This window comes from Polypterus senegalus, chromosome 15, assembly GCF_016835505.1.
Source record: "Polypterus senegalus isolate Bchr_013 chromosome 15, ASM1683550v1, whole genome shotgun sequence".
NCBI lineage: Eukaryota > Metazoa > Chordata > Cladistia > Polypteriformes > Polypteridae > Polypterus > Polypterus senegalus.
In genome coordinates, this window is record NC_053168.1 from 48412263 (window position 1) to 48438169 (window position 25907).

The following is a 25907-nucleotide window of genomic DNA, read 5'->3' on the forward strand; positions in this document are numbered from 1 at the left end:
AACAATCAGCAAAACATTTTTCTGTATATCTAATATTGTATTAAAAAACGGGATTAGTTGGGTTTGATATGTTAATCCATTTCAGGATCCTGATGAAAACCTCTTCTGGAAGCTTCAGGTGAAAAGCTCTAAATAATCCAAAAGAAGGGTGTCCATAATGCCACATCTTTGTAATTCCTCTAATGCTTTTAAGTACAAATATTATTTTCCCATTAAACAAACAAGTAATGTGTATATTTATGTGAAAAATACAAAGTCTAGTTCTGTTCAGAAAGTGTTCCTACTTAGTTCCCATACACAATTCATTACGTGTTCTTTGCAACTCTGTCATGAATATGGATACATAAATGTATGTGAATAAATCAGATTACATACTGAGTAAAGTAAATTGCAAATAAAATATTGCTATAAATGGCAATGTTAGGCTTGAGGATTTCTCACCTTGGTAGTCATGCCCATAAGATGTTTCTTTCTGACATCACATGGAAGCCCTTCTTTTTTAGGAATGCTCTATCAAAAATGTATTTTTTAATGTGTTATTTACCCCATATATTTTTAGTGATGCCTCATGCAGAACAGAAAGAAAAAGTTCATGATATAGCAGAAGCCTATAGTGACCAATGCTGTATAACGGCAAATGATGCAAAAAAAAATCCAAAGGAAAATGAACAAAAAAATCTCATGCTACTTGTGTCGCATAATCCACATATCAGTTAACCTGTGTTGTGCACAAAAAGTGTAAAATGCACACTTTTTTGCTGAAATATTTAAATAGATACTTCTGGATTAATCAGCACACATCATAAACAGAAAAGTAAAGACTCATGGGAGTTTTCTCCCCTTCAGTTATTGGTCAAGAGTTCTGTATTGTGACATATGGATTATACACGACGCAAGTTACATGAGATTTTTTATTTCTTTTTTCCCACGGACGTTTTTTCACATTGTTTGCTATTGTAGAGCACTGGCTTGAATGATATCATACTTTTTCAGTCCATTTTGAATGAAAACATAAGATCAAAAATGTTTGTCTCTCACCAACACAAAGTACCTAGGATAAGTAACATATAAAAAAATATTATTTTTGGGTGGAGTATTCCTTTAAAGTACTTGGCTTTCCAAACCATACCATTCTCAAAACTCCATAAGCTAATTCAGGGCAGCAAAGATGTGGCGTCTATGCTAGTGTTCTAAGACTACATTCTACTTTTTGAAACAACTTGCTTTAAATGCTTCCATTGTGTGCTCTCAGTTTCTGAGCATGCACAACACGTGTAACTCAGTCAATTTTTTAACATTTTTCAAAATTAGTTTTTTTGTTTTCAATCTTAAAACTTCCTTTAAAAACATAATACTTTGTCAACTTAAAGCTAACAGTTTCTCATAGTAGGGGTACCAGATAAAGTAGAATCAAATTTTAGAACACTGGTAGTGCTGGGCACAAAGCAGGAAGAAACCAACATGAACAGTGTGCCAAACCATTACAAGGCCCACTCACACACACACCAATACTGACACATGGCCAGTTTAGAGTTGCCACTTAACCAAAAGTTACACCAATTAAAACACACATATTTGGAGATGTGCAGGAAAAACCAGAGGACCTATAAGAAAAACTCCACATGGACAACCTCTGGGTGCAGGATTCAAGTCAAGATGCTGGGTCCATGAAGCAGTAGCAGTAAACACTGCCCTACCATGCCATCCTAGGGTACGGGTGCCTACAGTAAAACTATAAGAATATCATAGCCAAAGTCTGCCACCATTGCTCAGTATTTGTCCCCACTGAGCACAAAAAAAGGCATCTGCCAAAATATGTACAAAATGTGCATTCTTACTGTTTATGTATACTGCAAAGAAATATTGGTATAACAGCTTTTTATTTACCCAAGTGTCCCCACCTCCCACAACCTTTGGGATCCTTTGTAATGAAAGCAATTGTTTTACTGTTACCTACATTCACTTCAATCCAGCTGCCTTTGTTTTAGTCTCATACCTACCATCCAGGTATCCATCACAATCCACATATTGTATCAGGATGTACATGTACTATGTATACAGTGAGTCTCCAAAAAAGAACACAGACTATTTTAATACAAACTATGGCTTCACTACATGTACAGTTAGTTGTCTATCAGTAATGTTTCTTCTAAAATAAAATGTTATTAATGAATATTCTTTGAACATTTTAAAGGGTTACCATGAGCTAACAATATTTTGTGTACTTTTGCGTAATTCAGAATTCTTTAAAATCATATTTGTTTACTGTATGCACCTTTTTATACACATTGAAATTTGTTATGGTGTGCATTGTACTCTAGCTAGATCCTGTCTTGTGACCAATGCTTCTGGAACAGGATCCCTGTAATCCTAAATGGGTAAAAGCTGGTTCAGACAATACATGAATTGGATATGTGGATAGAATGTTTTCTGCTACATGCAGAAAAAGGCGGTGCATAAAATTAATTTCATTATTATGTTGTTCTTTCCATTTTCAGAGTATTTTTTCAGCACAGAGCCACAGGGAGGAAGAATGTGCAACTGGCAAGAACAAGCTCTGCACTGGATAACAGCCCATCACAGGGCACAGTAATGCGCATATTATGCCAGTTTAGTGTTGCCATTATTAGATTAGATTAGATAAACTTTATTAATCCCATGGGGAAATTCAAATGTATGCAGCAGAAGAAACATAAAAAACAAGAATACAGCCTCACAGGACAGATAATACATCCAATTAATCAATCAATTAGTAAATAAATAAACAAGCATTACATTGGTTTATAGCAGTGGGCAGAAAAGGCCCCCCAGATCTGCTTCTTATCAAATCATTAAACCTAACAGTGTGCCATTAGACTATTCGAAGAAACTGCAGTTCCAAGAGGAAACATGTATGAAGAGAGAGTAAGCATACTGCCACAGAAGACACTCCAGCAAAGCAATTAACAAGGGTTCAAGAAGTATGAGGTATCAGTACTACCTTATGTATACAGTGCATCTGGAAAGTATTCAGAGCGCATCACCTTTTCCACATTTTGTTATGTTACAGCCTTATTCCAAAATGGATTAAATTCATTTTTTTCCTAAGAATTCTACACACAACACCTCATAATGACAACGTGAAAAAAGTTTACTTGAGGATTTCGCAAATTTATTAAAAATAAAAAACTGAAAAATCACATGTACACAAGTATTCACAGCCTTTGCTCAATACTCTGTCGATGCACCTTTGGCAGCAATTACAGCCTCAAGTCTTTTTGAATATGATGCCACAAGCTTGGCACACCTGTCCTTGGCCAGTTTCGCCCATTCTGCTTTAAAGCACCTCTCAAGCTCCATCTGGTTGGATGGGAAGCGTTGGTGCACAGCCATTTTAAGATCTCTCCAGAGATGTTCAATCGGATTCAAGTCTGGGCTCTGGCTGGACCACTCATGGACATTCAGAGTTGTCCTGAAGCCACTCCTTTGATATCTTGGCTGTGTGTTTAGGGTTGTTGTCCTGCTGAAAGATGAACCGTCGTCCCAGTCTCAGGTCAAGAGCGCTCTGGAGCAGGTTTTCATCCAGGATGTCTCTGTACATTGCTGCAGTCATCTTTCCCTTTAACCTGACTAGTCTCCCAGTTCCTGCCGCTGAAAAAGATCCCCACAGCATGATGCTGCCACCACCATGCTTCACTGTAGGGATGGTATTGGCCTGGTGATGAGCGGTGCCTGGTTTCCTCCAAAGTGACGCCTGGCATTCACACCAAAAAATTCAATCTTTGTCTCATCAGACCAGAGAATTTTGTTTCTCATGGTCTGAGAGTCCTTCAGGTGCCTTTTGGCAAATTCCAGGCGGGCTGCCATGTGCCTTTTACTAAGGAGTGGCTTCCGTCTGGCCACTTTACCATGCAGGCCTGATTGGTGGATTGCTGCAGAGATGGTTGTCCTTCTGAAAGGTTCTCCTCTCTCCACAGAGGACCTCTGGAGCTCTGATAGAGTGACCATCAGGTTCTTGGTCACCTCCCTGACTAAGGCCCTTCTCCCCCGATCGTTCAGTTTTGATGGCCAGCCAGCTCTAGGAAGAGTCCTGGTGGTTTCGAACTTCTTCCACTTATGGATGATGGAGGCCACTGTGCTAATTGGGGCCTTCAAAGCAGCAGAAAATTTTCTGTAACCTTCCCCAGATTTGTGCCTCAAGACAATCCTGTCTCGGCGGTCTACAGAGATTTCCTTTAACTTCATGCTTGGTTTGTGCTCTGACATGAACTGTCTTCTGTGGAACCTTATATAGATAGGCGTGTGCCTTTCCAAATCATGTCCAATCAACTGAATTTACCACAGGTAGACTCCAATTAAGCTGCAGAAACATCTCAAGGATAATCACGGGAAACAGGATACACCTGAGCTCAATTTTGAGCTTCATGGCAAAGGCGTTGAATACTTATGTACATGTGCTTTCTCAATTTTTTTATTTTTAATAAATTTGCAAAAATCTCAAGTAAACTTTTTTCACGTTGTCATTATGGGGTGTCGTGTGTAGAATTCTGAGGAAAAAAATTAATTTAATCCATTTTGGAATTAGGCTGTAACATAACAAAATGTGGAAAAAGTGATGCGCTGTGAATACTTTCTGGTTGCACTGTAAGTCTGGAAAAGGACCAAATGCACAGACATATTAGTCTTTAATACACATGCTTCATTTTCAAAGATCGGTGTCATACATACACATATATATGTGTGTGTGTTGTTGTGTGTATTTCTCACTGATTAATAAAATGAATTTAGTAAAAGCAGAAATACAAAAGTAATGACTTTACTCTTTTCTAAATGGAAAATTGCTATACATATTTATATTTAACTTGTGCTCATTTGGAATATAATTCAGAGTATATTTTTATCACTTATTTCCAGTAGTATAGTATTGAAGTGGTTAGTATTACTGCTTTATGGATACATCATGCTGATTCTGAATTCAGGGCCTGGTCATAATATGTATGGACTCGGTACACTCTAGATGTGTCTACTGTACAGTATATGAGCTGTTCTCTGGGTAGTCAGATTTTCCTTCCATATTTCCAAAGTCATACATGTTAGTTCAACTGTTGATCCTGAATTGACTCCAATGATATCTGCAGAGTGAACCCTACAAAAGACTTGCATCCTGTACACAAATGGTTTCTGTCTTGCACCCTATGCTTCTGGAACTCTTTGACCCCCAACTGGATATACAGTGATCCCTCCCTATATCGCGCTTTGACTTTCGCGGCTTCACTCCATCGCGGATTTTAAATGTAAGCATATCTTAATATATATCACAGATTTTTTGCCGGTTCGCAGATTTCTGCTCACAATGTGTCTTTTAATTTATGGTACATGCTTCCTCAGTTGGTTTGCCCAGATGATTTCATACAAGGGACGCTATTGGCGGATGGCTGAGAGGCTACCCAATCAGAGCACGTATTACATATTAAATAAAACTCCTCAATGATATACGATGTGCTTCCCGCATGGTGCTTCGCATACTTGAAAGCATGAACAGCACATATTGATTTTTGATTGTTTGCTTTTTCTCTCTCTCACTCCCTCTTACATTCTCTGCTCCTGACAGTGGGGGTGTGAGCAGAGGGGCTGTTCGGACACTGGCCTAGAGGATACGGACGCTCCTCTAAAAATTGCTGAAAGACTACCTTCACATTGCTCCCTTCCTTGCAGCTGCTTTCTCCAGCGGTGCTTCGCATACTTAAAAGCCCAAAAAGCCCTATTGATTTTTGATTGTTTACTTTTCTCTCTCTCTCTGTCTTTCTCTCTCTCTGACATTCTCTGCTCCTGACGGGCACTCCTTTGAAGAGGAAGATATGTTTGCATTCTTTTAATTGTGGGACAGAACTTTTATCTCTGTCTTATCATGGAGCACAGTTTGAACTTTTAACTAAAGGCTGTTATTTCATGTCTAAAGGGCTCTAATAATGTTAAAAAATGTATTTAGAAGGTCATAAACTGGTTTTCTATGCTCTAACTGAGAAAATATTCGATTTATAATTAACGAATCCTACTTCACGGAAATTCGTTTATCGCGGTTGAGTCTGGAACAGATTAACCGCGATAAACGAGGGTTTACTGTATACACAAACACACACATACAAAAAAACGGTATGTGTGTGTGTTATTTTCAATTAACAGATTTAAAAAATATTATCCATTTACACAGGAAATGAAACATTCCAGTATAAGTGGCTATGCTGTTCCTTCTCAACAAACATGATGATTCATTTTTCTTAATACCAACATTCTTGACAGAACAAAAGGCATTTTAGTAATAAATTTGATGAGTAGCCATTCAGTTGTGTTGCGTATACTATATAAAACCTTTTAATGTCACTCTACAAAACCGTTCCACACTTAATTCTCAAATCCAGGCTCTTCTCTGTTGCATTTAAAAATAATCCACTGTGGCAACTCCTAATGGGAGCAGCTGAAAGAAGGAGGAGACTGTAGTATAAATTCCTGAAAAACAAAATTCTGCCCATGAGAGAAAGGTGTCAGAACACAAAGTGCATCGCAGCTTGTTGCACATACAGCTGCATAGCCACAAACCAGTCAAGAGTGCTCATGATGACTCCTGTCCATAGCCAAAAGTGCCTACAATGGGCACACAAGCTTTAGAATTGAACCATGGAGCAGTGGAAAAAGTTGGCCTGGTCTGATGAATCACATTTTCTTTTTAGATAATGTGGACAGCTGGTTGCATGTCCATTGTTTACCTGGGGAAGAGATGGTAGTAGGATGCATTACTGGAAGAAGGCAAGTCAACGGAGGCAGTGTGTTGCTCAAGGCAATGTTTTGCTGTGAAACCTTGCGTCCTGGTATTCATGTGTACAGGGTATGTTACTTTCACACATACCAGATACCTAAAGATTGTTGCAGACCACATACATGGTTTCATGGCAATGGTATTGCCTGATGGCAGTGGCCTCATTCAGCAGTATAATGTACACTGCCACAGTGCAAAACGTGTTCATGAATGGTTTGAGGAACATGACAGAGAGTTCAAGGTATTGACTTGGCGTTTGAATTTCATAGATCTCAGCCCAGTTGAGCATCTTGGGGATCTCCTGGAAAAACAAGCCTTATGCATGGTACAGGATCAGCTGCTAACATCTTGGTGCCAGATACCACAGGACACCTTCAGAGGTCTTTTGGAGTCAATGCCCCAACTGGTCAGAGATATTTTGTTGGCACAAGGGGGACCTGCACAATATTAGAAGGGTGTTTTTAATGTTGTGACGGATTGGTATATATGTATGTGTATATGTATATGAAGTAACCCAGCCAGAATGTACGAATTCTGGAAAAGCACATCGTTCATATTATGCAATGTAAAATAATTAATTAAAACATGAAATGGAACAAGCTTATTATCCTGTGCATTTTACAATAGCTTCACGCAACAAAATATACAACTAATCAAGGTATTAAAAGGGTGTCTTGACCAAAATGTTTTGATAAAATTTGAACAGAACTTCAAAAAATAAAACGCTACAAAATAGTTTACACTTAGCTCTATATTCAGGTTTAATCACTGTGACCATTTAAAATAAAACAAATCTGAAAAAAGCTTTGTTAAAATTCTAATGCCGTTTGTCAAAATGTTTGTACATTTAGTGACTACTGACTGATGTGAATTACAATGGATGACTACCATCATTTTTTATTTATTTATAAACGTCACAGGCTATTATGTCACATTTTTACTGTATGTCACCAGCTTCCACATGGCTGTGTGCTGTGTTTACAAAGTCCTTGCCTATAATTAATGTCAGTCACAGAAACAAGGCACCCCTGTTTCTCTCCTGCCACTGCTGTCATGTTGTCGAGAAAGATTTTTTTTTTGTTAATAATTTCAACAAATCACCATTTCCCTACAAATTACCTTAAATCTTGCCATTGAAACAATTAAACTACTGTAGCCAATTATAATGGGGGTTGCAGCTGAAATACAGAATAAATTATTTCATTGCATTTTTATTGTATATCACTTACAACATAAATATTTATTAGCTTATCTATTATGTAGATTGCATAAATAAAATGGCCTGGCCTTTAAAGTAAAACACTTATGAACATTTAACATTTGTAGTAATGTTTGTAGTAACAAAGAAAGCTTTTCAAACTATATTAAGTGAATGTTAACAATGTTAATATTGTCATATTCATTATTGTTCTCATTAAAATATATTTTTTTGGAATTGCCATCTTTCATAGTTTTATGAATATGTGACAAATTTAAACTTTTTTTAGCTGCTGTTATATTAGTTTTAACCAGTACTGTAAAGACACATAGCAGAGCAGAATTTACCAGCAAACTGAGTCCTACACTTTGTTCAATGTTGTATCAAAAAAATCCCGAAATTAGATTATCATCTGCAAATTTGTAATAATTTGTTCCTTTGAACTATTGTCATTTTTTTCCATCATACTATCAATTGAAAATATGGCATATCTTGATAGCAATGGGTACAAGGAAAGAACCACCTCTGTTTGGATGGAACCCCAGGCCACATTCTATGGATTAAGCAATTTCAAGTATACTTTAATAAATAATGTTATGCAAATTATAATCTGTCATATATAGTATTTTCTAAATTGTTAAACTATTTTTTGATAGCATGTTATGAGACACAAGTCTTTAAAACTGTACCTTTTAATGAGATTAGACTAAAAGATTTACTTTATTTTACTGCCTACTTATTTTAAGGAAAAAAAAACTCAATATTTTGCCTCTTTTCTTCCTTAAACATTTGTTGGTTAAATTATCATATTTTCAAAGAAGCCAACATTCAATTCATCCATTGAACGATTTGCTAAACCATCTTAATCCTATACAGTCACTTGAGAGTCAGAAACTACCCGAGCAGAATTAGGAACAAGGAAGAAACAAACTCTCAAAGAAGCACAAGTTTATCACACAGCACACTCACTCATACACGCACCATTTAGAAGTCCCAATCCCGTTTACATACTGTCTATGTGTTTGGCATATGAGAGGAAACTAGAGAACCCGTTATGATATACACCAGGTGAAAATCAAACCTGGATCTCTGAAGCTGTGTGGCAGTAACACTCACAACTTAGTTAGCCATTCATAAATGATAAAAAGTTAACAGTAGTAGTACTGTCACAATATGCTTGCATATCCAACAATCACGCAGCACATCTTCAATAATGAATCTCTTTGTTGTAAATAACCTTTCCATTAAAACAAAATATTACAATAATTGTATAACAATTGATGTTATATTATTTTAAAACTAATATGTATGTTATTTTGAAATTTCTAGAGAAATTAAGAATAATAATGTGCGTTGGACAATATATACTAATAAGGTGTCCAGTGTGTTTAGACAGAAAAGACATGAAATTTATCATATTAAGATAATCATACTTGGAGTTGTGGCAGTTAACCCTGCTGCCTCTCAGATCCAGTATCTTGGGTTTAAACCCTGTCCACGATTTTTGTCAGCGTGGAGGCGGAATGTTGTTCTTGAGCTCATATGGGTTTTTGTCCAGGTTCTATGGTTTTCCCTCACACATCACATGGATGTGTGTTTTGACTAGCTACATTAAATGTGCGAATGTATGTGCGTACATCCTGTCTTTGTTTTTTTTGGGTTTTTTTTTTTGCGTCCACTGCCGCTGTGACCACAAAAATGAGTCCAGTATGTGGAGTGTAAATGCAATATTTACTGCAGGATATATTCTCTGACGCTGGAAAATAACAATCCCTAGCAATTACAGGCATATGTTCATTAATCCTGCATAAACACAAACTCAAAAACAAAACACGAACTTCCATCATAAACAGCTCATTATGTCACAAATGACTAAACAATTCTTCGGTGCAAGGATCACATTGCTTATATTTGACTGGAAGCAAACCAAAATATGTGCGCAAAATGTTCCAGTGACAAACGGTAAAAGTAAAACATTTTTAAACGTTACCTGCAACATTAAGTCCATCGTGCCAGTGGTTTGAAAACACTAGACATCCAGTACACAACACTTCTCATTCATTGGACACTTTGTCGGGCACGTCGACTCTGTTCAATACCGCTTTTTATGTGGGGGGTAGGGTCGTAACAGGTAAGATGCTGTTTGTTGTTGCTTCTGAAATTGCAAAAGCCAATGAGAACACTGATTGGAAGGTTTCTAAGTCTCTAAAAGGTTAGTAGATTGATGATTGGATGTCGGTTACAGCCTGCTTGATGATTTGTGAATTACTTTAAATTGACGCGAATAGCACCCAATCAGCATTTGACCATCCGCAGACTCTGGTAAAGGCGGCAAAGAACTCCCGTTCAGCTAAAATGCAGTAACTAAAACGAACGATTGATTCCAGTGAGCGAAGAGTCAAGTAAGAACATTCAACCGACAAATTAAAAGTCAGCCGTTGACTTTCTGTCTGGCATTTCCCGTCTTTTCTCTAGCTTGTTGAACTAAACCTTCCCGCCAGTTTTCCAGCCGTACAAACCACTGAGGAAAAGCGTGAAAATAAAGGTAGAGTCATATAGGTTATTGTGTAACGGCGCTTGACATCGGCGTTAAACACCTTGTCCGCATTGCATTCCAAGAGAACCACTTAACAGCTCTGCCTGATAGTGTAACGTTCAACATCACCGTTTATACGACCGCAGCTGAACAGGAGCTCATCTCGCCGTTTCAAAACGTTGGTGCGCCATTGCAAGGATCTGGAAATGGTAGCCGGGACTGTGACTTTGAAGGGACGACTGTAGAAGAGCACCGCCAAGTTGCATCATCCTTATGATGACTGGACATCGGCGATGAGTCATATCCAGCATGATCTGGCATTCCATCATTCAAATAAGCAGCTGCAAGGGAACCCCAAAAACTGCAACTATAACGACCGAAGTCGTTTGAAAATCTTATTGCGGTAACAGAGATCTGTCTTTCTAAGGACAGTGAGCTACCTAAAAGAAAGATGGGTCAGTGCCCGCGCAGCGCTGCAGTATATTTAGTGTTTTTAAAGTAATGATCAGCACCATTTGGCATTCAGTTTCTGAATATTTATTAAGAAGACATACTGTCAGTTTGGTTTTTAGAGCTAAGTAGTGGCAAGTCCTTAACTGTCTGTCGAAATCACACGTAAGCCATAGCTGGTTAGATTGAACAGCATTCTTGGCATAAACTCCTGTTAATTATTTAAAATGATGGAATATTCTCAGTTACAGTGGCATTCCCAGTGCGTGGTAGTTAGGGAGAGATATATAAACCGGGAAAACAGTCTAAAGGCAGCTTTAAAGATTAAGGCTCAACCTCTCAGTTCCTTAGATGAAATATTTTAAATTTATACAACTCTCAGATTTATTCTTGTATTAATATGTTTATGTATAGATATATTTACCATATTTTTTAGTTTTTAAATAACTATAAGAACACCAGGCTTTATCTCTATTTGCAATATTTTTTATATCTTCAAATGTTACAAAGGGTCATAAATGTATTCTTTCGTTGCAGTATTTACAGTATGTATATATATATTTATCATATCTTACTAATTTTGTTTTGAAATAAGGATTATAATCATTGCCCACAATTACCCCATTAATGTTGCTGGGCACAGGCTTCATCTCTGCTCAACCTTGAAAATACAATAAGGTAGGCTACCTGATTAAATAAATGGATGGATGTATGGACAACTTGTAATGAGGATTATCACTGTTTGGAACTCTCCTTCTTTCTTAGGGTTTCTAATGTCTTTGTAGAAAGTAATGCAATTTCACGATCAGCTGCAAAACACGTTATCTATTAGTGTTTAAAGGAATCATGAATAACACATTTTTATATTCATTTGTTTTTAAATGCATGAAAAATAGTTATAAAAATCCCACTCTCACATATTCACAAAACAAAAAAAATTCTTAAAAATGGTCTTTGATTTTCCATGTATCAAAATATTAAATTGCACAAAACCTCATAACTTGAAGCAAATTTCACCAATATTGTTTACCGAAAGATTCACTTTTAGAAAAAAAATTAAATACTGTACTGTGCATTTGTTAATATTAGCATGTCATACTATTATACTAGAGCAAAACATATATCAAATTTCAGTTCTGCCAAAAAATACAAATCTTAAAATCATCCTTTCTGAGCATGTGTAACAGTACACTCAAAGCACCAAAGGCAAAAGTGGCACACAATGGAGTGAAATCCATAAATACCACCTATAACATGCAGAATGATTTAATAACATGCTTGAATTGCTCTTACTTAAAAATAAAAAAAAAGTCACACTTAATCACTCTTTCACTCAGCTATGCATTTTGTAACCCTTTCAGACCATTTCAGGGCTTCTGGCAACAGCTGGTTCACACCAGGATTACTTCTCTTCAAGGGTCAAACTACAGCAAACACCCACACTCAAATCAGCTCAGTTTAAACTCCTTTTCCATTTTAACTTGATCATCTTTGGGATGAGATGGAACCCCGAGTATATGAATTTAACCCCACAAACATGGACAAGAATTTGCGTGGCCATCTCATTATTGTTACTACCACAGGTTAACAAGATTACATAAAACATACACAGAATACATTACACCCCAAAAATCAAAGTGAAAAAATGATGCGGCAGCCTAGTCCATTTTGCCAAAATTTCATTGCAGCAACTCAAAATCGTACTCAGTAGTTTGTATGGCCCCCACATGCTTGTATGCATACCTGACAACGTCAGAGAGATGACGGATGGTGTCCTGCATGGGGATCTCCTCCCAGATCTGGACAAGGGCATCACTGATCTCCTGGACAGTCTTAGGTGCAACCAGGTGGTATCAGATGGACCCATAATGTCCCAGAGGTGTTCTATTCGATTTAGGTCAGGAGAGCATGGGGGCAAGTCAATGGTATCGGTTCCTTCATCCTCCAGGAACTGCCTGCCTGCACCAGGACACACTGCACCAGCATAGGGGGTCCAAGGATTTCATCCCGATACCTAATGGCAGTCAAGGTGCCATTGTCTAGCCTGTAGAGGTCTGTGCTACCCTCCATGGATATGCCTCCCCAGACCATTACTGACTCACCACCAAAACGGTCATGCTGAATGATGTTACTGGCAGCATAATGTTCTCCATGAGTTCTCCAGACCCTTTCACGTCTGTCACATGTGCTCAGGGTGAACCTGCTCTCATCTGTGAAAAGCACAGGGCGCCAGTGGTGGACCTGCCAGTTCTGGTATTCTATGGCAAATGCCAATCGAGCTCCATGGTGCTGGGCAGTGAGCACAGAGCCCACTAGAGGACGTCGAGCCAATCTCATGAAGTCTGTTTCTGATTGCTTGGTCAGAGGCAGTTACACCAGTGGCCTGCTGGATGGGGGTCTGCTGGAGCCAATCCCAACCAACACAGGGCACAAGGCAGGAAACAAACCCTGAGCAGGGTGCCAGCCCACCGCTGGGCATGCACACACACACCCCAAGCACACACTAACCTGCATGTCTTTGGACTGTGGGAGGAAACCCACACAGACACAGGGAGAACATGCAAACTCCACACAGGGAGGACCTGGGAAGCGAACCCGAGTCTCCTAACTGAGAGGCAGCAGTGCTACCCACTGCACCACCATATTGTAAAAACAGTATCTGGTTTATCAATTGGTGTAACAGCTTTGTTTTAATTGTAACCTATTAAAATCAACATCATTTAGAAAAAAACTAAATGTTATTAAAATAATGGAGAAAGGGTAAAATGTTAGTCAAAAGTTTACATTTTCTACTAACTTAAATTATAAAAGTTACATTCAATATATACTATATATACATATACAGTATATTGTATATTGCTGACAGTCATCAGTAAACCATGTTCAAGAATAAAAAGCACATCATAATATATACAGATGACAAACATGAGCCCACCAATGTTACCAAAGAGATTTTTTAAAAACCATTAATTTGCTAATAAAAATAAACTTCAGATAATGATAGTGCTGTTGTTTCACAGATCCAGCTTCTTGGCTCTTTAAATCTTGTTCTAGTGTCTATGTGGCATTTGTGTGTTTCTCTATTTCTGTGTAGGTTCTTCCTCTACTCTGGTTTTCATCCCAAATACACACATGTTAGTTCAACTGACATTTCTGCTGTGTGTGTGTATGTGTGTGTGTGAATGGCTCCTGCAATGGACTCCTCCTTTCAACTACAGTATTCTGAATGATGTACCAATAGTGCTGGGAATAGAGAGAGGTAGCTCGGATGGAGTGGAATAGTGTAAGTCCTGCCACCAACCCCCAAGTTTTCTCTACAAGTTGGAGGACCTGTTTGCAGGGCTGGATGCAGGTTAACGTCAGAGATACAGTAAATGCCTCCTGTGGGCTTTTAGCATTTATTATCTCAGTTCTTCTGTGACTAAAATGGGCAAAAAGTATGCCAGTTGTAACTGCTGAGCATCACGCTGTAAACATTGTTTTTCTAATTTTTAACTGTGTTTTTACCATAAAATGCTGCTAGGAAATGCAGGTTTCAACTCAAGTATAAAATACAGTAAATACAGTATATAATGGCTATTCAGAGAAGAGCCCTATTTTATAAAGAGTACTTCAATATATGTTGGGTGCCTAGGTTAATGTTAACTTGTGTTTATTTCACACAGTAGTTATATTGTAAGACAATTATTTTATTACTTTTCAGTTTTCCTCCATTTTTTAAAAAATGCTTTGAGTTGAATCTTTAGTATGGACTTTTTGAAATACCAAGGAAATGCTTGGAACATTTCAGATAAAAACAAAAAATGATTTTGATTGTTCTCTATTGAGACTATGTGTACAAGTTATTTCACAATCATTTATCCATATTCTCACGCCAATTTTATGAATTTAGGGTCTTTGGAAGTTGGAGTGTTTCCCAGCACAAACAGATCTTAGTCAGGAACTAACACTGATTTGGACACTCTATAAGACTGCAGTGTCAGAAACTTTCTCACACTGGATCAATTTACCTTTGTCTATTACCTTACCCGCATTCTTTTTCTTATATTAATACAGTGTACCAAATAATAAATACCAACTATTACACTGTTCTGAAGTAATTAGTGATCAATTAGGTGCTATTGATCCTTATATGTAAATGACTGCCCAATCAGTGACAGCATCTTAACAATCTTTTTTTGTATGAGGCATGTTTTACAGGAAGCCATGAAAGTACCTAATCAATCAGACAAAGTTGTAACGGCTAAAAATGCAAGTAGTTTTATTGACAGTATGACAATTAATGACATATGTTGTGGTATGAATGTACCACTAATAACAAACAGAGTTTTTAGAATGAGTATTTAGGATGAGTTAGACAAAGAATCCTTTGCTATGAAATATATTTTTTATTAGTTTAATTCAGTTCTGTTCATTTCAGCTGTTGACTTTAATATCTTTTATTACCAGATAATGTATTTGTTCATTCATTTCATTGGTACAGTAACACGAAACATATAGTAAACAATACAGCACATTTGTGCAAAACAATGTACAAAACAAAGTGCAACAGAGTGTAATAAATAAGCTCCAGCTATAAATCCTAAAAAACATGAAAAATTTTCAGTTTTTAAATTTATATATAATTTGTAGTAAAGAGAAAAAATAATTAATGACAACACAAGTAAATGAGGCGATGAATGGACAGCAAAAATCAAACAACACTGGGGAAAATGGAAATTTTACAGTGCAGAAAATGCTTAAAAACTGATAGTAAGCCATCAAATTCGATGGCATTATAACTATATAGCAGGGGGTTGAGCAGTTGATTGCTGGCCTGAATGGCTCTAAGGGTGTAGAGCACGGGTATTGAACTCCAAGCCTGGAGTGCTGCAGCGGCTACAGGTTTTCATTCTAACCCTTTTCCTAATCAGTGACCTGTTTTCACTGCTAATTCACGTTTTAATAGCGCTGTTAGAAGGATTCAGTCCTCTGACTTGATTTGTTTCCTCATTAAAATGCAGCCAAACAGAAATGAGACGTGAAACAAGCCAACAGTTGAACTGGGGCTTCAAACTCCAACCAGTTTCTTAATGAGAAGCCAATTCTTGCTGTTAATTAAACCCATTATTTAATTCCATTGCCTGTTGTTGCTCTTGTTCTGCCACAGCTAACATTTCCAAAACTGTTGATTTTTCTGTTTTTCATAAGAACATCGTCAAAGTGTTTTGGTGAGTTAGGAGATCAATCTTGCTGAGACCTTCACCTTTCTTTATTTTCAGATATAGTGTGATTTGGTGGCTTGTTTTGTGTCTCATTATTGTTTGACTGCTAATTAAGGAAAAAGAAACAACTAAAGGGCCTGAGTCAAGTTAATTAAAAGAAGTAATTAGCAGCAGAAACTGGTCACTAATGAAGAAGATGGTTAGAATGAAAACCTGCAGCCACTGCGGCCCTCCAGGACTGGAGTTTGACACCCCTGGTGTAGAGTATGATTTCTTCATATATGTCTTTTCATTCATCATATCCCTTGTATGAATGGGAGCATGGTACCAGTGATGAATCAGGATGTTTTAGCCAGTTACTGCATTAGGAACTTATTGTCTGCTACAGTGCAACTGCCCTATAGACCATGATTCTTCCAGTTATCATATTCTCCAATGTGAGTCTGTAAAAATTAGGGAGGATCCTGGGAGACAGATTTATTTTCCCCAGTCTCTTGCAATTCTGTTTTGAGCCTTTTCAGTGATACAGTTAGGGTGGAGAAACATTGACACTGTGATGCAGATATTTGTGGACTTAAAGATGCTCACTCATTTCGCACCAGTTAAGTACACCATAAGAATGTTCATTTTGTTGTACCTTGTGATAGATAGGGCATATAACCCATCTGAGTTCTGTTCTGCCATTGATAAACAAGAAAGTGAAGTGCCTGTAGAATAAAGGGCATAAACACTTAACACTTGAAAAACAGAAGATAAAAGTCTAGTGTGGAGGACTGCCGGCTTCGTGCTCCGGCCCTCACCCCCAGACCGCCAGGAGGAGCTCTCCCGACAGCAGGATAGTGCCCCGAGTTCCAGCAGGGCCTTATGGACTGTTCTTATGTAGTGTTCTTACACAGCCCTGCTGGATACCTTGGGGGCCACCAGGAGTCACTGTGGGGGGGCTTATGGGCTCCTTTGTGCCTTATGACCCGGGAGTACGTCACGGTCATGTGACGGGAATTAACAACGTGCTCCCGGGTTGAAGTAAAGGACTGATTGCCCTGACCCGGAAGGAATAAGGAACTGTGGACTGTTGGGACAGGAACACCTCCGGGTCAGGGGCTATAAAAGGGCGGTGCCTCAGTCCAGACAACGAGCTGTGCTGGGAGGTGGAGGAACAAAGTGTCTGGGCGAGGAGGAGAGTTTATTAGTAGTGGATTGTTTATGAGTAGTGTGGAGGGTGCTTGGTGCACATTTGTGTTAAAAGAAAATAAAAGGTCTTGGACTTTTACCTGGTGTTTGGAGTCATCCCTGAGGGTTCAAGGGAGCACTAGCGCCCCCTACTGCCACACTAGTTTTACAACTCCTAATTCTTGCTGAATAACATTTTTGATAAAAGAAAGATATACCAAAAAGCCAATGAGACCGGTATTCATCTCACTAGATATTGTTAATAGTCATAGGTATATAGCAGTTTTTGCTTTTTTCAGTACACAAAGGTTCCTTAATATGATTACAGCAGCATATCAGAGACAGTGAACTTGGCTTAATATAGTGAGCTTCCAGGCATTTTATCTCATTACAGTTATGTACCTGTAGGGTAAGGTGGAGCAAGCTTTTTGGGATAGAGATCCACAATCAGCTAATCTGAGACTAGCACTCAATATACTACTGTAGAAGATGTGTAATCTCTCTTTCACACTTTCAACATCTTTTTGAGTTCATGCTCTAGCTAATTTTTGTTATTCTTGCAAGGGATGTGGATGGCCATCTCTCTAATAGGTTATATATTTAATAATATGGCTTATAAGCATAGTCAATAGGAATTAAAAGTACAACTACAGAAAGTGTATTTCAGTACGAGTTGTGGAATCATTTATTATATCAAATAGTGTAAAACTTTAAGTGTCACATCTTAAGAAGGTGGATTTCAGTTTTTGAGTGTACTATTAAAGAGAAGTAGTGGGTCAGCACTATTATATAGCATCTAAGTATGATTAATCTGAGAACAAGGTAACAATCAATATTGCATTCCAACAGTAACATTAAAATAGAAATGAACGTCATAAGGTTTACTATTTTGCATGTAAGCTATGCCTCATCATTTTCTTTTACTAGATAGCTGATGAAAGATGCATCACACATGAGTCATTGGCATCAGATTTCTTTGCAGTAGTTCTCAGCTCCAAGGAAACTTAGAAAACAGGAAATTACAAATGCAGTTGAACAATATTATTCTTAAGTCTGCTGGGTGTACCAATTAATTTACAACTTCTGTTATTGACACCAGTCCAGTTATGAGGTACAATCAGATTTGCATCTGTTTTATAGCCTGCTGTGAACTAATAAAGAGTTTCATATTCAACTATAGGAAAATATAAAGAAAAAATCTGAAAGTTATTACTCGTTATGAAAGCAAAAAGAGAGAACATCTTTATATTTAAACTTCCACTATAAATATTTGTATTTTGTTAATAAGCTGTGCCTTTGCTGAAGTTTTGGATTTTGCATAATATTTTCACTGTTATATTTTGGTTTACATTTTAACTGATAATATTTTATAATTTTCATTAACTTGTGTTAAGGAATAAATCTTATTGAAAGTTCAACTGAGTAAGATTTTAAACTGCAATATAACTGCCAACAAATTATAAAAAGAATTCCAGTTACCAGTAGGTTTAAAAAAAACTGATCAACATTTTAATTGTGAGAATCATAAAGAATGTGAAAGCTTTGGAATATTACTTACTGATAAGAAATCAAAGACAATAATGTTCAGTCTGAGTTCATTTTCAAATATTTTACGATTTTCAAGGTTAATCCATGCAGACACTCTGTGAGTGTGCAGACCATCAGAACCACTTTAATGTCTGTCCTCCATTACTATAAAACAAGTGTTAATGGCAGAGTGGACAACTGATTAAAACTCCTTTTGTTACTTTAAGGATTTAATTTAAGAGCTACACCATAATTCTTACTTTTTTGCCATTTCATGTGAACTTGAGCTTTATCAGCACTTTATGACGATCAGTTATTGCCTATACAGTTATCCATCTGGCATTAATCTTGGTATCATCACGTCATCTTTCACAAATTAATGACTTTTTAGTCTGTTAGAGACATATCTACTTAAGACTTTTATTTTAATATAATTACTTCAGACTGCTAACAATGTTTTTATTTATGATTTCTAACTTCACCCAAATAAAATTCCATAACTTACAGTATGAAGGCCAACATCAAACAAAACATATTTATTTCCATTTCCAGTCCTATTTGAAAATACTGTATTTGAACATTTTTTGAAAACATTTAATATTAAGGGTAATTCTAAGAAGAGTATTCAGGTATAGAAAGTCATATGCATATTTATTTAAATTAAGTCAGATTAACATTTTTTTGTCATAAGCATTGCTAAAATCATTTAACGTTTGTATGAAAGAAAAATTAAATGTTATATGACATGTAGTGCTTAAAGAGAAAAAGAAAGTCAAGTAAACAGAGTAACAGAAGATCATCTATGGATTGTATGTGCATGTTAGATGTGTTTCATTAGAAATACATTTGGAGAGCCAGTGTCATCAGACTTTGTCAGATCATGAGTGAATATTTTAGAAGGCTTGACATATATGTGACTTAATTTATCACTATATAATCACTATATTATCACTATATAATCTCTTCCAGACTGTGATGTAAAGGAGCCACTCTTAAAAAAGATTTCCCATTAGGAGGTATGTCTTTCCAAAGCAGTGAAAGCAGACTAAGTCAAAAATCATGGGTGACATTGAGATGAGAAATTTAAAACACAGCAAATGACTTACATTTTAATGGAATTTCTTAAAGAAAAACTGGATACTCGAACATCTTCAAAAAATATTATAAATAGGCATACAATGACAAAGAAGTGAGTTTGCCTAAGAAGAATTACATAGTGCTGTAGGGGAGGTAGTATCAGAAACATATTTGGAAGTACTGCTCCATTAGCATTGTAGAACTAACGACCATCCTTCCATCCTTCTTGCAAACCCTTGATTAACCAGCTGTGTTACCCAGCTTCTCTTGGTAAATTTCATAAGACAATGGCCATCAGTAATAGTGTTGCTGGTTAACTGGGTATATCAGAAGGCCTATGTAATTAAGTGCTTTTCTGTATACAATATTTGTAAGTTTTTTTCTTTTTTTATATCAAAGGATACTATTCTGGTAAGTAGTGTGTTGTAGTGGCTAAAGCTTTGGCTCTAGGGCTTCAAACCCTGAGGTTGTGGGTGCAAATCCTGCTCCTGACACTGTGTGACATTGAGCAAATTGCTTCACCAGCCTATACTCCAATTGGAAAACTGAAAGAAATATGACCAATTGTCACCTTTAATAAAGTCATCAGTTAAGTAAAAATAATAATACTATGAAGATACTGAGGCTGCTTGCTCTTGAATATGCTATACAAAATTGTCCATGGGCAAAATGTTCCTTCATTAGATCAGTTCCTTCTTTTCCAAGTAACTTGGCTTTTGTTAATGGTCATTTCAAAACACAGCTTTACAACAAAGTGTATTCTTTTGAATTAAAATGGGTAAAGCAGTTGGAATAATGTGTAATTTGAGTATACATTATTATCATTACTAGATCATTTTCATTTGTTTATGCCATTCACTTTAAAGTCCCCCTTTTAAAGTTTGTAGATGCAAATGTAGGATATGCATAAATGCTGGAACTCCAAATGTTACACTGATGTATTAACATGAAGAGGGAGGAGCGTGAAGCATTAGCTTCAAGTGTTACAACATAATGTTGGCTTCTTCCCAATTAAAAATTCAACTGCCATCGTCCACAACTGTTTTTTTCCTGGAGTTTGCAACATCACAAAGAGACTGGGGTGCTTGGGGTTGGATTCTCCCTTAATGTTCTGAGCACTACAAGTAAAGAGCAAATTTCTGCTTTTTAACTAAACGGGAAATAGTGTTTTTGTTTGTGAGGAATGAGTTAATGGATCAGGCTAATTTGCAGTATATACTGTATATGTGGAAATGTTTCCAAATTAACCCTATCACATTTCATTGAATTTTAATATCAATTAGCCTATTAAAAGCTGTTTAGCAGTAATTTAACAGGTCATGTGGAACATATTTAATATTTAATTATTTAATACATCATCTTTGATTTTTTTCAAAGTAATTGTTACATCTTAATTAAATATTTCAAATTTAGATATAAATAATTATGAATCAATTTTGAATATTCAATTTGTTGTTAATGTTTTAGAAATTCTCTAATCTCATAACTCCAATCTTATTTTACAAATGAGAAAGTACAAGAAAGGCAACAATCATGCCTAAAGATTTTAGTGCAGGATTTAATATCGTTGCCTACAACATTCGACTACACAGGCTTGAAAATTTAGTTGAACCTTCAGATGCTGGTTTACTTTATACTTATCAAGTCATTTTCACTATATGCTGAAGTCTAATGATAATACCCAACCATTACTGATTAATGAAGAGTTTTGGTTAAGCAAAACAATGAATGTTTGAAAATAAAATATAAACCATCCATCCATTATCCAACACAGGGGTCTGCTGGAGCCAATCCCAGCCAACACAGGGCACAAGGCAGGAAACAAACCCCGGGGTAGGCGCCAGCCCACCACAGGGCACACACCCACACACCAGGGCCAATTTAGGATCGCCAATGCACCTAACCTGCATGTCTTTGGACTGTGGGAGTAAACCCACCCAGACACGGGGAGAACATGCAAACTCCATGCAGGGAGGACCAGGGAAGTGAACCCAGCACTCCTAACTGTGAGGCAGCAGCGCTACCCACTGCGCCACCATGCCGCCCGACACTATGTACATATTGCAATATTACTTTATATTCAATATTATTATTTTGTGCTGTATTGTGTGCAATCTGGTTATTTATTTAATCTGTACATGTTTATGTACACCAGACTCTGGGCTTATAAATGGAACCACGCTGTAGAAGAATACATTGTACTGTATTTAAATAAACAGCTTTTCAAGCAATGTAGGTTGAGTATTGATTTTATTTCAAGCCAATCAATCACACTTAATCTCTGCTGGTGTCAGTCTCACTGTTGTAACACGTTATGCAAAGCTAAATCATGTCTTTCTTACATTTTCCTCTAAAGGAAATAATACAGAATACAGAAGGCCCAATTATGCTACTATTTATGTAATTTTGAAAATGTTTGACATTATTTTTCATTCATTTTCTGATAAGAAGGTTATATGTGTATAATCTAAAAAGTCTAGACTCAATAACACTAGAGATTTCACAGACACATAAAAGGCCATGCCGTGTGCTCAATTCAAGGCTGTCCAATGCCTATCAGCAAGGATGTACCATACAAAACTAGTCATTCTCTGGGCACAGATGTCCAAAATTAGGGCAATTTAAACATAATCAATTAATCTTAAAACCGTTACTTAGGAAAAGTATTGACAAACATAATATAAAAATACCACAACAAATATATCTTGACCTAGGTAGAAAAAATAGAATCACAATGCCAACTCATATATTTTAAAGGGCCACCCACAGCAAAATATGTTAATTATTAGTTCCTTGACATGATTCAGAATGATGTTGTGTTTTTCTTTCAAGTTCAGTATTTTTTTCCCCCCTATCTTGTCTAATGAAACAGTAATATAACCAATTCAGTGTGATGCCACCCCTTGTAGTCTTGCTGATCTCCAACCAAGAAAGAAAAGAAATGGACAATAACTGTGTGGTCTGTAATAGTATGGTCGCAGACACCTGGATTTTAAAATTAGCAAAGAGTATGGCATATGTCTGGAGTAAATTAGAAGACAGAAATTAACTTGCTGATGATGATTATGTAATAGTAGGAACAGTATATGTCTAAACATTTGTTCTTGGAATTCAGTGGTAATAATTATGTGATTTTATCTGTTTTTTTTCCAGTAATTTCTGTCATATGTTAACTCCTAAATAGAGGTATACCTTTACTGCTATCCGCTGTAAAATAGATGGTATTCCTGTCCTGGTAGGTGAGTCATCTTTTACATATTCCATCCATCAATTTTCTAACCCACTTATTTAGTTTAGGATTCTGAGGAGCCAGTGCCTATCCTTGCAGCATTTCTATACAAAGTTATAAGCAAACTTGGTAGGGGTGCCAGTCTTTTTATATGGCACACTCAGATGCAAGATGTAAGATACCTTTATTGTCACTGCACAATAGAATGAAATATCATTTGGAGCAAGTCTATAGATGCCTTAGATAAAGTATAAAGTAGAGTAGATAATAACCTAAGTAAACATTAAGCTATGAGAAGCATAGTTTCTATTAACAGTTCCAAATATACACAGAGTAAAAGTAAAGGTAAACATGTAAGCATAAATAGAAATAAAGTCACAAATAAATTAAGTCACAGTGAAGATTACAGTCAATGTAATGGTCATGAGTTTCACATGAGCCATGTATAAGTGTGTGATTGTGTGTGGTTGATACAGATGTTGAGTTCAGTTAGTGATGGTTTCTGTTATAGGAAGGGACGGTGAACGCTGTGCATTTAATAGGCTGATTGCTTTGGGGCAAAAGCTGTTCTTCAGCCTGGTAATGCAGGCGTGCAGGGCTCTGAAGCGCCTGCCAGAGGGTACAGGAATAAAAGGGCTATGGTCAGGGTGGGTTGGATCTTTACAAATATTCTTCGCTTTTCTTCTGCAGCAGGTAGTGAAGGCATCTTCCAGTGATGGTAGCTGAGCGCCAGTAATTCTCAGAGCTGCTTTGATGATATGCTGGAGTGTCTTCCTGTTTTCAGAGGTGCAGCCAAAGCACCACACTGTAATGCAGTACGTGATGACAGACTCTATGGTGCACCTGTAGAAGATAACCAGCAGCTGATGTGGGAGTTGTGTTTTTCTTCAGGCCCCTCATAAAGTGAAACCTCTGAAGACCTTTTTTGGCCATTGCTGTCATGTTTGTTCTCCTTGAAAGGTCTTAGTTGATGAAACTCTGGACTGTCTATCTGTTAATCCTTATAGGATTTTGACCACTGTATTTCAGTCTCCTGAAGTCCAGAATCAGTTCCTCACTCACCCACTCATGACCTAATTAGAGTTACTAGTCAGGCTAACCTGCACATCTGTGCAATGTGGGATGAAAACTGGATTACATAAAATAAAAAAACAACAGGAACAGTGTTCAGACTCTACACCGGCAGTGTGGTGGTCAGTGTCCAGTCTCACAGTTCCAGATTACTGATCATGATGTATTAAGTGTTTGGAGAAAAATCTGATACATCACAATGTTGTAATGTGGAATATTCCTGATGCCCTGAGATTCTGGATATTCTGTTGTTGCTTTTTTGTCTTTTTTTATTAATTTCACCATTTGCATAAAATGCCTTGCTTTTAAAATCCTTTAGATGTTGCACTGAACCCTCTTCTCTCCACTTCTCTTTTAGGGGAAAATAATCTTCTCTTCTTTGAGTGGAAAAAGCCAGTGAACAACATTTATTTATACAGTATATATATGAAGAGAGAAAAAAACCTTAGCTTGACTGCTGAAATTCTGGTATATTATGTCCATGTTTTATGTGAGCATTGGGATTTATTTTGGTTTTCAAAATGTTATAGGAAGGCATACTGGCATCTATGGCATCCTGAATTAAAATCCCCTCACCTAGATTCTCTCTAGATGGTGTTTCTAAGTTCTCACCATGTCTGCATAGATTTTTCTCCAGGTATGAACGTTTTCCTCTCTCATGTTAAGGTAACTGTTGCTTCCAAATTGGCCCTGTGTGTATAAATGGGCTGGCACAGATTCATAACTAGCAGAACTGACTTTTGCCCTGTGCCCAAAGCAGCACATTCTTAAACATGTTTGAGAATGGTATGTTATATTAGGATAACAAAAAAAAAGATAAAACGTGTTTTAATTATAATTGAATTATGCCATATTTCTGTACATCACTGGCCGTAAGAAACTTTGACATTGAGGTCATTATCAAATTGTTTTACTAATGAGTATAGTTTTGTTTAACACTTTTTTATATACTAATTTGTTGCCCCTCTTCTTTATCTGCGGTTTTGTGTAAAATATCTAAACGGAAAATGTCATCTAACCAACACAATATAGTGAAGCTATATCTATAACATCTGGTGGCAGACATAATCCAGCCCTGAACTGACCATCAGTCCATTACGAGACATATTTATGTCCACCAGCACCAAGCTAATTTAGAGTTACCAATTAAATAAACATGTATACAATATGGACAACTCAGGACACTGGATCAGAAATGAAAACAGCCCTTACCCCTTTTTATTTGTAAATCTCAGGCTTCTTGCAGGTATTCTGCTGTAAATAACAGTTATGTTTGTGTAGCTTTGGTATTATCATGATCCTATCCACAATGCCACCTGCCGCTTCCACAATTATTACATTTCCACCTTGATTTTGCTAGCTTATCAACCAACTCTAGGCTCTAGTTTCCTGTAAGTTATCCTACCCTTTTGTGATGGGTGTTAGGTTACTGGGGTCAAGAATCCTTTCTACTGTACATACTGATTGTGATCTAAGTTGCAACTAATAACATCATGTACTGTACCCTTTTGATCTACTGTATACAAACTTCTTTAAAAGAAGATAATAAGAAAATAGAAAATAAGAAGACCTTACAGACCTACATATTAGAGTGTGTCATTCTAGCAACTCCAAAGTGTGACTCTGTGATGTGAAGTCTGCTGGTCACTGTT